Source organism: Sesamum indicum, linkage group LG10, assembly GCF_026168435.1.
Source record: "Sesamum indicum cultivar Baizhima isolate 11 linkage group LG10, ASM2616843v1, whole genome shotgun sequence".
Lineage (NCBI taxonomy): Eukaryota > Viridiplantae > Streptophyta > Magnoliopsida > Lamiales > Pedaliaceae > Sesamum > Sesamum indicum.
This window is the reverse complement of record NC_142666.1, coordinates 11,483,642-11,498,879: the sequence shown is the minus strand read 5'-3', so window position 1 is coordinate 11,498,879 and position 15,238 is coordinate 11,483,642. Positions and strand designations below refer to the sequence as shown.

The 15,238-nt window shown below is 32.3% G+C and overlaps 1 pseudogene; it reads right to left on the bottom strand.

The window, feature by feature from the left end:
* Positions 1–249: 249 nt before the first annotated feature.
* Positions 250–15,238, bottom strand: part of LOC105178991 (ubiquitin C-terminal hydrolase 12-like) — a 52,990-nt pseudogene continuing 38,001 nt past the window's right edge.

The following is a 15,238-nucleotide window of genomic DNA, read 5'->3' as shown; positions in this document are numbered from 1 at the left end:
GACATCTTCTGAGTGATATGCTTACATTAAAGAAAAGCTCAAATATGAAGAACTGCTAGTTGTGAAAGAGGTAATTTCGAAAAACATTAATGAGCTATCGAAATGAACTATATGCCGGAAAGGTCCAAGTTAGACCAATATGGATTATGTTTGATACTTTAGAAAAAGATATTCCCACAATCCAGCAACACCATCATCATAAGAATGAAATATGACATGTGAAACATATATCTTGTAACTACAATATTATTAATTAATATGAACACAATATTTATGAAAATGTACTTGAAGGATATGCTGGTATTTAAGGAAAGATGGAATATCCAGGCAATGAAATAGCTTCCTTGTTTGAGCAGGCAGTGACTTTTGATACCAGACAATGTCCCCATCCTCTAGCTGCAATAACAGAAATCGAAAAGTTATCAAAATACAATCTTTGTCCTGACAAGATACTTGTGCTTGTGATTTTCATATACCTGGTTAGAGGTAAATGGAAGTCCTGTGTCAATGTATGCACACATGACTCTGGGATCAAACTTTATCTCCTCATAAGCAAAAAACACAAGATATCTTCACCATTTAAAATGTATTTGGGCATTTTGTGAAAGATATCTTAATATTTAAACTGTATATGTTCATTTTATGAAAGATATCTTCACCATTTAAAATGAATAAGTGCATCATATTTCATATGCATAGCAATCTTTAAGTCCTTGTAAAGAAATTGCATGTAACATGAGTTATGTTCATCTCCATGACATTTGACAGATGCAATAATAGCTCCATTTAATGAAAACATTTGCATGTGGGTTTCATTTTAAGTGTCAGCTAACAACAATCTATTAGTATAAGCAAATACTATCTCTTCCATTCATATATTGGAACAAACCTCGAAAAGTTTTATCTCTTCATTAGGAGCAGAGCCTGCAAGTTGATTTAACTTCTCTAGAATATCTGATAGCTTGTCATAGCTCTTGACAAAAAATCTTTTAGCATATCTGGTATGAAATGAGAATAGATTAAAGGCCAATAACATTCTTTTATCTTTACTCTTCAGAGAATTACTTGTGTCTATCCTTTCTATAGATATTTACTCCACATAGAACCTGATGGGAAAAAGGGGAACAAGAAAAGTACCTTAATTCTCCTTTCTTAGGCTCATAAAGCTTAAAGAGTAGTAAACTGTCATCACTTTTTTTATCAGGGAGAGCGCCGTCGCGCAAATCCTTAATCACAGTACAGAAATTTAATAAGACCAATGATGTAAAGAAAGGCCTTCAAAGCTCATTTACTGCATTCATTTGGAATTATCACGAATTACCTGTGCACGCTCTACTTCTAAAAACTACTGCAGCTCATCATTGGGATTCTTACTTGATAACCTCTTTAAATGGCTGACCTACAATCATATAACAATCTGAAATGAGGGAGACCACCAACCTTACAATCATATAGCCGACATTCAAAATGTTAAGTGTCTTCAATTTAGTACCCATGTAAGTAACTCCAAAGTGGAAGCGGTGTCGATTAAGATCAAAAGCAGAGCCAATCAATAAACTCTAATCACGCCTTCCACATATGTTTCTATATATCTGCAAGTTTTCTCTTTTTTTAAAATTTATATATTTTTAGTTTTACATTCATTTTATATAAATGGGATGATTATACAACCCTTCATTGAAATTTGATGTAATTATACATAAATTGTCTGTAGTTTGAAAAATTACACTTAGTAACAATACCTTTTATTTTCATCCAATAATTTAATCCCTCTACTAGTCAAAATGCATAGAATTTTGTTATATATTAGTAAAAGATATTTGAATGGAAAACTATATTTATCTGCAAATGACTTACTACATATTGCAGGTCAAACAAATTTTTTCTAGCAAAACAACCTTAATAAGGGTGAAGATATGCCTCCTCACATGCATTAGCGTGCATGAAGATATATAAGAGCAGTTTTGATGAAACCCATGATCAAGCTGCTTCAGACATCCCACAGGAACAGACATCACAAGTAGACGAAGAAGAAGAACAGTAGTTTCAGGACATAGCTTTATTTCCCTCTGTTCACAAAGTCGTGTTTTATAAAGTAGCAACTTTATGTATTCGTTAAGTGAATTAACAACTCAGTGGTTGTTATTGTTAGTTAGGCTTCTCTTGTATACAAGGACCCTTCATCCGTCCTCATTGGAGAAGATACACATAAATTTTCCTTCTGTAAATTGCTGCACAACCACTTCCCTATTATTAGTTTTTCTTCAAACTAAGATAATTAAGCAAGATCATCAGCTGAAGCCGAGTACCAAAGTATGGCCACTACCACCTGCGATGTAACATGGCTGGTGTACCTTCTGAAGAATTTAGGCATTGAAGTTAAGACTCCTATTCCCTTCTACTGTGACAACAAAGTCGCATTTCACATAATTGCAAATCCAGTGTTCCATGAGAGGACGAAGCACCTGGAAATAGACTGCCATGTGGTGCCTAACAAATTCAAGGAAGGATTAATTCAACCAACTTATGTGGTGTCAAAACAACAAATTGCAGGCGCCTTCACAAAGTCATTGTCTTGCAACTCTTTCCTCCATTTAAGATCCAAGCTATCCTTGGTCACCCTCAACCCAAGTCTATCTTGCAGGGGGGGGGGTGATGAAACCCATGATTAAGCTGCTTCAGACATCCCACAAGAACATATGTCACAAGCAAAGGAAGAAGAAGAACAGTAGTTTCAGGACTTAGCTTTATTTCCCTCTGTTCACAAAGTCATGTTTTATAAAGTAGCAAATTTATGTATTCGTTAAGTGAATTAACAACTCAGTGGTCGTTATTGTTAGTTAGGCTTCTCTTGTATATAAGGACCCTTCATCTGTCCTCATTGGAGAAGATACACAGAAATTTTCCTTCTGTAAATAGCTGCACAACCACTTCTCTGTTACTAGTTTTTCTTCAAACTGAGATCAATTCTTGATTCTTATTCAACAAGTTTAAATAGAAAAAAAATTATGTGACCCACAATAAATCAGTAATAACTCAATCAAAGGTAAATATGAATTTTCATTCAATTTTGTTTTGCTAATATCAGCACGTTTGGTGAATTATGACTAACGGGGAGAACTGTTTGTTAGATCAAAATAAAATCAGAAGTAATAGATGTAATTTTTCAAATCATATAGTTTATGTATAATTATACCAAACTTAAAGAAAAGGCGGTCTAATTATCCCTAAATAAATACATATTTAATACTATAATGTAAAATATATTAGAATTATGTTCAATGAATATCTTATTTTTTGAATTCTATAAAATAATCTGATAATTTAACTTATACATTTACTAAAGTTATGATTAATAAATGGTTTAGTATTTTTTATGTTGTTGTATACATTGAGATATAATACTACTTGTTCTTCTATTTTATTTTTCATAATTAACAAAATAATAATTTAAATTGCTATAGCAGTATCTTAATTATTTCATAATCAGTTTGGTTTTATATTTAGAAAATTATCTTTTCAATTACATATATATATATATATATTATTAAACAATTTTGTTATATAATTAATTCAGAACAAAAAACATTTGTAAGATAATCTTCTCTATAGTATTTAAAAATTCCAAGAGAATACTGAATATTTTTATATGTTTTATGCTTTATTAATAAAATATGTAAATGAGCAAATTATGTATAAATATTTACATAATTTAATTTGTATCTTTACACATCTTTGCTAACTAAACTAATCTATTTTGTATAATTAGCATAAGTAAGAAATTTTTAAAATTTTATAATTTGTAATAATTGATTAGTAAAAATATTTAAATATTATTATACATTCAATTTCATATTAATTGCCATTATACTTTCATAATTTATTAACTAGTTTTGATTAAAAAAATGTATATTTAAAAATATTTTTACGATTAAACATAAGGTAAACCTTTCTTTTGTTTGTGTAATATGTTTAATAAATATTCTTAAATACATTAATATTTTAAAGTTATCTTCCCAATCAAATTTTAAATTTTCTTAATAAATAACCTTCAGTTCGAACTTAGTTTTTCCTTTTCAAGTTATGTCGAGCCCGAACTTGAGCTTGAATCTTAAAATTTTGTCGAACTCATACCCTTAGAATTACCCAAAAGAAAATAGAAAACAAGAAGCCAATGCTGTATATTACCCAACACGACTCGAACAACATTATTTTATTATAATTCTTGTTGCATCTTCTATTTTGTTTCACATATACATATCACGTGTATAAAGATTATGTTATTAATTTTATCTAAGGAAAAGATTTTATACATGTCAAAATATATATTTGAGACTAAATAGAAGATGCAACAGGAGTAGAAAATCCAATGTGAACACAACCAGGAAACACCGCATAATGATGTGGCAAAAGTGATAAAAAATATAATTAAGAAGCATAAGATGTTTACGGTGTAAGGACTCCTCTAGGAGTGTCAATGGCCGATTAGGACGATGATTTTTATTTTGGTGCTTTCCCCATAGCCAGAAAAGCTGGAAGTACACTGGTGCAAGAAATTCTATGGTGATCTCTTCCTGTCAATCATCTTCAATTTTAGCTAATACGAACACAGTACAAGTATGGGAAAATAAAATTTTTCTTCCCATAAAATAAAGCCGTCCACTTTTGGTCCCATTGGTCATAGGACTATCACTTTTGGTCGCTAGCTTTCAAAACTTCGCACTTTTAGTCTCATGACACCTTTTCATTAGATAATTACCGAAAAAAACTACGTGATAGTTAAGTGCATGGGAACAAAAGTGCTGTATTTTTAACTTCAGAGTAAAGTGAGAGTCATGTAACCAAGGGACCAAAAGTATAAAGGCCCAACGACCACGTGTTTTCATTAAAATATCTAACAGAAAGGTGTAATAAGACCAAAAGTATTATTTTCCTATGTTACAGGGACAAAGGTGAGAATTCCATAATCAATGTGACAAAAAGTAGAAAGACCCTAAATTACGAAACGAGAAATATTATTTTCCCAGCATAGTACAAGTGACAAAAGAGTCAAAAGAACTACAACTTTAATTACATTATGGATATTTAAGGAATAGTAGAATGCTAAATGATTAATATTACCAACTTACGGGACGAAACATGCTATTTTCCCGACATAGTACAAGTAACAACAAGAATAAATACAACAACAACTAAAACGTTAAATGGTTAAAATTACTAAAAAAGAACATGCTTCACAAGAAGAACAAAAGTGTACTCCCATAAGAGTAAATGATATTGGACACAGGCTAATCATGTGCAGAGGGAAAAAATTCAATTACATACATAAACAAACAGATTTTACAATAAAAAAAGTTCCAATTGATAGCTTAGTGAACTAATAAGGTTGATTTTTGTTATTGGTTCTTCTCTGCCATAGAGGGAGATTAAATTTCCTAGTGCAGTTGTTAGTTACAAATTCTATTAGATTCAAGTATACACGACATGTGTATAAAATCCTTCCTTAAATGAAATTAATCACGTAATCTTATATTAAGGTGTGTATGTATGTTATGGAATAAAAACTACAACCTGAATTGTAATAGAAAATTAAATCATTATAAAAGGACACAACAACTGTTAAGATTATGAGAACATAACTTCAATAAATTGAAAATACTTATACACCTTAAAAGTGTGAAATGGTTTAAGCTTCTGAACAAAAAAACTTCTAACTTTGGCATGATCCACTAAATCAAAACATATATCCTTTCCAATCTGCCTTGCAAACTCTTCATCAATCACAACCTAAAGACATCACCATCGTTATCTAATTAAAAATCTGTTTAAAATGGAGATAATGAAATAGTAAAACTGTTAGTATGTAGAATAACTATCAATATAATTTACCTTGACAATCATGTACATATTAGCTTCTGCTCTTTTTTTCTTCTTTAGTTCTTTCTCTTTTTGCTCCCTCTTCAACCTCTCCTACACGAACAAATAATTTTACTAATGTGAAACATATAGAAAAAAGACTAACAGGGTGTTTGGTTAAGCTTATAAGCATATGATCGATAAGCTCTTGAGAACCATTTAGTAATTTTTTTTTTGAAGAGCTCATGAGATCCTACGTAAAATGTTTTGGATCTTATAAGCTCTTTAACAAAAGGTTAACTTCACCTATCTTGTTTTTAAAATATCTTATAAGTTCTTCAAATAATGTCCAAAAAATAAAAACACACTCATAATTTTGTTAGTATTTCAGTTTTAACCTTCATATAATTTACATCCCCCCAAAACAAAATTATCTATTTGTATAATTTTAAATTCTAAGAGTTTGATGAATTTTTTGGTTATTATTACAGTATAAAAAGCTTAGGGTAAATTATATTTTGTTAAACGAACTACGCCCATTTTTACACTAAACTATAGAAATTTTTTTTTGTGTCAACTTACCATATCAACTTTGCGAAATTAGTACTTTGCCATATATGATCGTTCTTTTATTGATTTTATGCCGGAAGAACATTGCATGTTGTGCATATGTGAAAAATATCACATCACATAACCCCTTAAACATCACATACACACTGCATGTGAAGTTTTTTCGATAAAAAACTTGGTTGGGAAATAGTTATAAATGGCAAACTGTAAAATTGTATAAAGTTAAGATGGTAAGTTGATACAAAAAAGTTTGGATGCCAATGTGTAAAAACAGTCATATTACGGATGATAAATTGTAATTAATCCAAAAGCTTATTATGTCTCACACTCTAATGTCATACAATCTCAAGCATCATATTTATCCAAATAATTTAAGAACTTATTTTTAAAATAAGAATAAATATCTATAAAATCTTAAAATATCTTATAAGATCTAGAAGTATAAGATGTTTGAACTAAACATAGCCAAACACCGTCTAAGTTTCTTTTATTAAAGCAAAAATGACTTCAGCTGATTTTTGATCAAACCTTAAGACGCTGAGAAATATCTCTGTCATCAATGTTGCACAACATTTTATCCTTGTCACTTTCACGTATGTACACCAGCAAATAGGCATTAGACTGCCTCGTAAACTTGAGGGGGCCATTATCTGGATTTGTCATCATTACATGCTGTCAAGACATAAATGAAAAGTTAATAAAGTATCAACAAGTTTTAACAAAAGCAGAAAAAATGAAAGGAAAACTTACTTCTTCTACACCTCCATAAATCTCATCTAAAGCCTTTATTATATCTTCTTTTGTCACTCGTTTATCATCGAATTTATATCTGAAACCATTCAGAATGATATTCTTTATGTAGTTTGCAATGAGAGATCTACATGTAATCTATTGCTAAAAGCAGAAAATTTGCATTTTTACGTCTCAAGAAAATAGCATTTTTGGTCCCATATGTTTGGGCTTTTTCCAAATAGTCCCATTCATTGTGATTCTCTCACATTGCATCCCATAAGTTCAAGATTTTCTCATTTTTAGTCCTCATCATACTTTTTCGTCCAATAATTAATGGAGCTGTTAGAAGGTTTTCAAGGGGGTTTATGAGGGTTCCATTAATTATTGGACAAAAATGTACTTAAGGATTAAAATTGAGAAAATTTTCAACTTATAGGATACAATGTGAGAAAATCGTAATCAATGGGACTAAGTGAAAAAGGACCTAATATATTGCATGACAAGCCTTATTTCTATTAAATTTATTTCATAAAAAAATTTTAATAGTGTACCAAAATCGCAAAGAGGCTAACTTGTAGGACCTGAAATCAATTTTTTCCTAAAAAGCATTAGTTATTGGCCTAATAAAAACATAGTGTGTCAAATGAAACTAGTTAAGTTTAAGCTTCTCAGACAATACAAAGCTAAAGAACATTTACAAATATAGATATGCAATTTTTTATGGATTAAATTCCATAACTAACTCAATACCACTGGTTGGATAGAGTTGGCCATATGAAAGCATAACAGTGTCCGTCGTGCACACCACCACTATGGACGAAAACACTACAAAGAATGAAAATAGTCAGAATGAAAATGTAACCTAAAGTTTTGCAAGTGTGAAGAATAAGAGAATCTAGAGATGTTGCAATTTGAATAAGAAAATAATCCCAATGGTCATTTTTTGCTGGAACAAAATTTTTGTCCTATATTTTTTGAATTTTTGCATTTTAGTTCTTTATCTTACTAGACTTGCAAATAGGTCCTATCGCTTTCAATTTTTTTACAATTTTGGTCCATACCAATGGGAGTCAAAGTCCAAATTAAAGAAGAAGCATGCATGAGGAATATGTTTTTCTCCGGCAACATTTACAAACTCCGGTGATTGCAGAACCATAATTAAAAAAATTTATAAGTTTACATGACATATTTGCTACACTGGAAGACTAAATGACTAAACCGTTATAATGCAAAAGATACAGGATGAAAAAGGCTTTTAAGCTGAATAAAGTATAAAGAAAGGATTTTCCATACAAATATTGCAGGTGTTAAAACTTCTACTTGCCCGAACAAATTAAAATGGGGTGGTAGAAACATCTATTTACTAACCTGTGAAGTGTATAGAGGTTGCGCACTCTTCTATTAGCCTCAGGTGACAAGTATCTTCCATTATCTCTATCCAGATCAAGTTCAAGAGGAAACTCATAGCAGTCATTTATGTACATGTCATCAACATCAAATAAAAAATCATTCATATTACAAGAAACCCAACTTGGATATGACTATTAATGCACCAATTAGTCAAAGCTTCAATAGGTAGCCAGAACTCCTTTTGTGGCACATAATTTATTTTATTTTATTTTATTTATTTTGTTTAGTCAGACATTTGAAAATCCAAAAAGACATCCCCTTAGCATATTCCGACCAAATTTGGGGACTCTGATTGCTAGAGCCCTGAAATTGCACAAATAATAATAGTTAATTTCACTAAATTACCACCTCCATATATGGGTGTCGTAAAAGTGCCATCCTCTAACATGAAGACCAAAATTTCAATTTAGGCTATTGGATGTTTGTCATTAGTCTTGATAGGACATACCCAAGCGATAAATTTGACTATCATAAGAAGGCTACTTTTTATTGTATTTGCTTCTAGTAAGAGAAAACTTGTCTAACGTGCACTCTTGATAGTAATATATGTTATAGAACAAGAACAAAGCTATTATCTAACCAATCTTCTTAAGCTGCACACTGAAAGAGGTAAGACTTAGCCAATTTGTACACTTTTTGCTCTAATCTTTACATTGTATTCACCAGTACAGTATGATAACAAAAACTTGCCAATCATGCATCTCATAAGTTGGAAGAGAAGATTAACTTCTAACCTTTACCATACCATCCCGAACAAACTCGTATTCAAATCGTTTTATGTGAAGCTGCAGCATTGGTGGGAAGTCAGTAAACAAGACCCCTTGCTTAGCATCCTGAAATAAGAAAATCATCAATCTTAAGGTGGTCCTTTGACAAGACACAAATAATATGCTAAGGAATAAAATTTTAAAGAAAAACAAGCATGTCCTCCTGACAAAAGAATCATGCAACTGACACTCAAACATCAATACGCTAGTGAGGAAAAAGGTTAAAATGATCATTATATTTATGAAAAATTGCAATGATAAATACCATTGTTGTTTAAAAACTTACTAGTAATCCCTGATATTTGATGAATTTATGTAATCCTTGGATGGAGACGGAAAAAATATCTACTTTTTTCTGGATTTTTTTTCTTTTTGAGAAATAATAAAATAAGTTGACAAGGTTAAATGTTCTTCTTGCCCTTCAAGCTTATTAAATATGTTTCAATATTTTTAAAAATAAATAAAAGATTTCATAGACCATAAGGTATTTTGATCTAAGCACCATCAAAAGATTGATTGAAATCTAATGAGGTCTAATGAAATATGTTAATTATTTGTTGGATGTTAAAATCAGGTAGTATTCATAAATTTTCAAATAACAAGGGGTTAATTTTAATTTTGTAAAACTTCAGGAGAGCTCTTTATAATACCTTTATATATTTAACTAAACTAACAAGTAAATTAAGTTAGCCTACTCACCTGCAAACCATATTGCCCACCATGATATCTGTTATCACCATCGAGATGTTCAACTACAACATACTTATCACATGAAGCATAGACATCATGACATCCCTTGACATCAAGCTGAAGATCTACCGCATAGAGGACACAAAAATTTATAAAATGAATTTAAAGCCTAAGGGCTAAATAGATTAACTACAAGTACCACAGAATGACTCCTTCCATAACAGTTCTCTAATAATGGTAAGAGGATAACAATTAGTTAAGAAGAATTCAAAAGTTTTTAATCAAATTGACAGTAGTAGTATTCTATTTCTAGTGGACCTTCATTTTTTCTTCAAGCTTCTCACATAGGACTATATTTAGTTCGTGTACATCATGTTGCAGGAAAGCATCATGTGTATCCCACCCAAAGGATCTTGTCAAATCTTTTATTGCAACACTGCTTTCACTGTGTTGAAACTTGTAAAATAAGCTTTGAAGGGCCATAGGTATACTTGTCAATGACTCATCATTAACACTAGTTGTGATGTGCTATACAACCTGAATAAGAATCAAAGATATCATCAACTCCCTAAGAAACTTCCATACATGATGATCGAGTTGGAAATTTTGTAGGAGGATCAGCGATCACGATCCCACCACGTCGTCCTTGATCTCGCTCAATTCCTGTGGATCAAATAACACGTCAAGCTAGTCGGGAAGGTCCCCGACAAAGATGCTCCGACGCTCAAGGTTGAATATAGATCGAAAGATATAATCAAGGATATTTAGGTTGCATAAATGTATCAACATTACCTTCTTGTGGTCTGAATTCTATATATTTATACAGCTAGAACCTACTATAATGAGCTGCCATGTGTCATGATTATGGGTATTGAGTCTTTAATCAGACGACCCATCGCTAGTTAAGAGCTAGGATCGCGCTCGGAGCCAAAATCCATGATCTTGGCCGTGAATCATGCTCACGAATTTCTCTCTTCTTGCCATAACTAAAGATAAGTTGACTTAGTGGTGCGAAATCCTGTTTTTACCCTTAATGAAGGTTATATTGGTCATTCAGTATTTTCCCCATCATCACATGAAAACAAATCATGATATACAACCAGATAGTCCTTCGAATGAGATCCTTAACCTTTCTGAAATAGGCAATATGGAACAATATCTGGAGAAGTGAGTTCATATAACAGGTGGCTCCTTGGTTCCTAAGTCCAACATAACTAGTATCCCTTTTTGAATTATATAAATATTGGTCCGTAGCTTTGTAGACAGCAATCTTAGCATCAATCACACAGATGTCATTGACTATAAAACCTCGACTTGTATCATAAAGGTCGTTAAGTGGCATAAAGGATGTGAAAACCCAATCACTTTCCCTAGTATTAAGTTGGTGTTTTGTTTCTACATGGTATAAAAGTAAGTGCAGATGAGCAGATAAAACGAACTGAGCATCCAAAGAAAAAACATGAAGAAAGAAGAACAAATGCATGTTAGAGAATTATACATATACTATGAGATCCATAAAAATGAAACAAAATCTTAGTATGTATAAAGGGTACTTGCTCAACATATAAGCTTAATTTCATCTATATATATAAAAGGAAAATTCTCATGATTAGACATTCAGCATTGCATCAATAAGGGTAAAGATGAGATTAAAGCCCATATAATGAATAGCAAAATCACTATGTTGTAGAGGATGATAATTACTTCTCGTCTGACCAAATTAATGGAAGCATTTAGATATTACAATTCTACTTGAGTACCTTTTCTAGGGTAAATTATATTTTCGGTCCTATAAATGGACATGTTTTTAATTTTAGTCCCACACTCAGTTCAATTCGCACATTTAGTCCCATATGTGTATTTTGTTTTCAATTTCTGGACCAAAGGGGGGATTTCGTTACAAAATCGGGGTTGGCGCTAAGTTTTTAATGGAATCCCCCCTTTGGTCCTGAAATCGAAAAAAAATCCACCTATGGGACTAAATGTGCGAATTAACTTGAGTATGGGACTAAAATTGAAAATAGGTCCACTTATGGGACCAAAAATATAATTTACCCCCTTTTCTAATTCAATTGCTGCTATGAAATTTATTAACAACAGTCAAACTGAAGTGTGCATATCTGCTCCAACCATATGGTAAATTAGCTGAGTCAATAAATCCCATATACATGGATAGACCCTGTCCGTCGTGCTTCCAAACCAATAAAGAAATCACACTTGTTTTCTAATGGAGAAGGAGGTCTATATGCACCTCGTTGTGGCTCGGTGAAGAAGGCGTCAGAGGCATTGAGAAGAATGCAGGTGTAGTTCTGTATGGAATTAACTAAAATGAAGTGAATTTAATGGAGCTTGTTGCCAGTGCGCAGGAAAAATAGAGAGAGAATTTGGATAGAGAATGATGGTGCATACGCTGGGGAGTTTGGCCAACTTGGATTTTCAAGGTTTTTTGAAAATTTCATGTGAAACGGAAAGGAGGCATCAAAAGACAAAATCTTAACTCGGATTAGGAGGAATTTATCACAGTAAAAATATTGTACAAATTCACCAAACTTTCACATGGCACCCCATATCATTCTACCCAAATTATTATGCCTCCCCTAGGTTTTGTATTGTTTATAAAATTAGTTATTTTATTTTTAAAATGAGAAAAAGAAAATTCTTGAATCTTGATGGGTGAAAATATTTTTTGTATGTTTAATTGACGTGCATTAAATAATTGATTATTGTTTTATAGATATAGTGATTTTGTTTTTATTTGTTTAAAATCAATTACATAGGCTCTTTTTTCTCAAGCGGCAAAATGATTTCATTAAATACTTATTTTTGTAATATAATTAATTATTCATTAAATACTTCTTTCTAAATATAATTAGAATTTTACATTTGTAATATTGTGAGAATGCCACAGTCTCGACTTTAGCAGAATTCGTCAACGCCACCCAACTTATAAAGTCCTAACTATAGCCATAAAAAGATGCATAAAAAAGTAGGTGGAGAAAGATATATCTAAGGCAATATACTCTCCAACTTTACTGTTACATTCTTAGTTATTGTGTGTGTTCTTAGTTATGAACAATGAATGTTTCTTTTTATTCATGAACATGATTCACAAAAATAATCAAAGTAAGTTAGATCATTTCAATTAAAAATCTTATCACTCTCGAGAAGATAGATATGAATAATAATAACAACCAATTATAGGTATTTGAAGATGTTCTTTTTCTTTTTGTGGATAGAACAAAATTGTGTGTTTTAATAATCTAAAAGAAGGAAAAACTATAGTCATTAACTTAGTCAATTCAAAATGATTATATTTAATTTTATTTTATTATTGCCATTCTTCTTTCAATTTTCCATTTTCGATATTTGCATACAAAATTAGAAATGGAAAGTCATTAATTAGAATTATCAAACGCAATCTTATTATGAATTTATATTGGCAATTCAAGAAATGTAAATACTTAATACATCTGTATTTTTGGCCAATTTTTTTTAATCATTATCACTGAATTTTAGTAGGCACATTGGATAGGAACAATCAAAAGATTCTCATACACCGATAACACTTAATTAAATGATTCTTTCTGCCCATCTACCCTTTTTCATTGAAAACAACAATTCAACATAAACCTATAAATCAACTGGGAAGAAGAAAGGAAGAAAGAAATTAACACCCACCAGATAATGAAATTACAGCATAATCCCTAGTAATAAATGTGAAGATTTTTTAACGAACATGCTACGTACATTAAGCTTCGTTCACATTCTAGTTAATGGTTATTTCGATTTTCCTATTTTCTTGGTAGGCTTGCATGTCTTCAAACATTTTAGGGTAATAATGTATCATCCATTTGTTCACCCTCTCCATTTTCTAAAATTTATCCCCCGTACCCACAAGAAAGGGAAAATAGTTGTCATCATTATAAAATAAAATTAATACGATCCTACCTTAATAACAAATATAATCAAATCTGTACTCTTGTCGCTGAGTTTATATTGGTCATCGGCGTTCATCCTGTCAAAGAAAGTTACAAACGAAATTGAGAAGAGACTGCGAACTTTCTTGTGGAAGGGGACATCAAATAGTGGTTATGCGAAGGTAGCATGGAAAGATCTTTGCCGATCGAAAGATGAGGGAGGACTAGGATTCAAAGATATTGCTATCTTGAATCGCGCATTAATGACAAAAAAACTATGTGATATCATCAGGTGCGACAGGACCTCAATTTGGGTTGAATGGCTTTACCAAGGTCGATTACGAGACACCTCCATTTGGACGATTAGGGAAAATAGAGGCTCATGGGGTTGGCGGAAAATTCTACGTCTATGGGGTTTCCTCCGTCCTATGGTGGACTATCAGATTGGCGATGGACGAACTTTTTACCTTTGGCAGGACCCATGGCATTATATTGGACCGCTTAGTGCCACATTTCCACGGGGACCCAGGCTACTCAGAATAGAGGAATCAGCCAGACTGAGCACGGTGATTAGTGAAGAAGAGTGGCAGTGGCCTCCTATCACAGATTTTGAGTGCCTGGAAATCACATATGGTTTACCCACAATCCATGGAGGGGAGGACCGAATTATTTGGAGATTTGATCAGGGAAAACCCACAACTCAGGCTCTATATAGGCTTTTTGATCCCCCAGGATCGAAAGTAGGCTGGTCTTCACTACTTTCGGGGTCACTGAAGATTCCACATCATTTGTTCATCCTGTGGCTTGCTATTCTAGGCAAATTGGCTACGACGGATAAACCATGGTTAGCACACCTTGGCCCATGTATTCTATGTAATGAGGAAGCGACAAAGACACATGGCCACTTATTCTTTCAGTGCAGATTTAGTCGACAATGTCTTACAGCAATCCGGAGAACGGTACGATATTTTTGGCCCAATAGAGACTGGATAACGGATATTAAATGGGTTTCCCAAAGATGGAGAGGTAAACACATTATTAACATATCCTATTGAGCACTATTAGCATCATGTGTTTACCACATTTGGAGAGAGAGAAACTTGAGACGATTCGAGCACACCGAGAGGACACCTAGCACCATGGCTTTATTGATTGTTGAGGATGTTAGGCAGCGGATACTTAGTATCTCTTTACCTAGATCAGTCAGTACACGAGCTTTATATAGACTGTGGCGTATCCCTTGGCCTGTCGAGGGGGAAACCAGCTGATAACCACACTGTTGTACTGTACTACTAC